Raw genomic sequence first — 2,033 nt, forward strand, 5'->3', positions numbered from 1 at the left:
GTGTCAAATTGAATTGCTTATATTTTACCACAGGACAATGAAAAGGTCAATATATATGATGTTTAGAAATAAAACCTAGCAGTCAAACAAACATTTCGTTGTTATCTTTACGAAATGCTTTTCTGTGATTAGTATGCACTATGGATGTAGACTTTTGTTCAATTGGGCTAAAAAGAGACGAATTGTTTCGTGATTTTTTTCTACAATGTTCAGTACCTTCTGGTGTGCTGATAGACAAACTCATAGGAAATAATATAATTCTTTACCTTTAGTTTGGATACAATTGAAAACATAAAGAAACAAGAGTTTACAACTGACAAGAAATATCCAAGATATTTGATAAAGTTTATTTCTCGATCACGATTGAAAATCCTACCTGATATTTAACAAAGAACCATTCCAATGCTTATTGCAAATGACCATTGTTTTTTGATAACTGTAAATGACTAACTTCTATATTAAAGTCTTCCGTGCTAATATGATTGCATAGTTATAAAGATGCAGCAGCAACTTAATAAAAACGCAAAAATTAATATTCACATCTCATATAGACATGGAAGTAAAATATAAGGTGTCTATAACAGGATAAAAGTAAACTATTTATATATTTAATTATCTTTATTTTGAACTTTAAATTGCAGAAATAATTGAAGGATGATTTCCAAATATTGTTGGTTTTTAGTTGTATTGGGGACCTCTGGATCATCATTGGTACACGCCAATGATTCGAACAAGCTTCAAAATGTAAAAGCTGTGATTGCTTTTGCAGACAAAGTAATTGACTTTCACGATCATACTACTGAATGTGTAGGGGAATTGATGTGTATACTTGCTGCAAAACCAGAATCCAAACGCAATCAAATGTTGAGCAATCCTTTAGGTGTCCTAACTAAAATTGCAACTGACAACGGAAAAGATCGTTAGAGCTCGTTATATGCAGAAGCCAGGAAATTATTAGCTGACTATCCGTACATGGGACATGTTTTAAATGCAGCTAAAAATGGACGCTCCGTAAAAGATAGTGATATCTATGAATCAATGTACTCTAAATGTCCATATGAGCCAAAAGATTTGCTGGACGCTGTCATCGATTTTGGGGGATATTACCACATTTTTGTCTAAGAATGTGTTTTTGGAAAGTCATCGCAGATGCAATTGATTTTAACAACACACAGGTTGGACCGCCTCAAACAAATAATAGACAAAAGAGATCATGTGATCACGAAGCACTGCAAGACAGTTGCGCTGCTCTTGGAACTACTTGTGGTGTAGCGACTACAGGATGTGCTATTTGTACCTTTTTTTTACATTTGGAGCTTGTATAGCGCTCTGTGGTGAAGTTACTGTTGGAACGTGTGGAGCAGGCGTTGCTGGTTGTCATGTTGCTAAAGCTGTGTGTAGATAAATTCAACTACACTAGAAACAAAAGTGAATCACCGAGATAAATAAAAGGTATATTCTCCTCATTTGTGATGAAAGATGTTCCTGATCTGTTTAATTCTAACTCTATTTTGAAGATCAGAATTAATGTTTATTTTTTAGTATAATTCGGTGAATAAAACATTTGAAAGTTAATTAGCATTGTGATGATAAAATTTTCTACTAAGCGCTTAATACCCTATGATAATTATCTGATGCCAGAACTAATTACATGTAAGATTTAAGCATTTGTATGTTTCTCTTTTTTGTTCGAAACCATTGTCTGAATAATATACTCCTTTGTTCATTACTAGAAAATGTACCTGAATGCCTTAAGTTTTAAAATTAATCTTAAAAAATAATACATTGGAAATGAAAAGTAAACAGACACCAAGGGCAAGTAAAAAAGGTAACATCGTTTCCAAAATATTAGAGGGACAAAAATACCAGCAAGAAACAAACACTAAAAAATGGAAATGTAGACAATGCAAATCCCATATATACCGGGGTTAAACTCAGGTGATCCGGAACGGTAGGCATTTCTTGCTTCTTTTGATACTCACATTATATTGTCCATGGTCAAATCAGGTAAAAAGTCTTATATCAGGGAGAGA

The 2,033-nt window shown here is 33.2% G+C and overlaps 1 pseudogene; it reads left to right on the plus strand.

Moving 5' to 3' along the window:
• The first annotated feature begins 654 nt into the window (after window positions 1–654).
• Window positions 655–1,405, plus strand: LOC127711861 (mytilin-1-like; annotated as a pseudogene).
• Window positions 1,406–2,033: the final 628 nt, after the last annotated feature.

Source organism: Mytilus californianus, unplaced genomic scaffold, assembly GCF_021869535.1.
Source record: "Mytilus californianus isolate M0D057914Y unplaced genomic scaffold, xbMytCali1.0.p SCAF_8, whole genome shotgun sequence".
NCBI classification, from domain to species: Eukaryota; Metazoa; Mollusca; class Bivalvia; order Mytilida; family Mytilidae; genus Mytilus; species Mytilus californianus.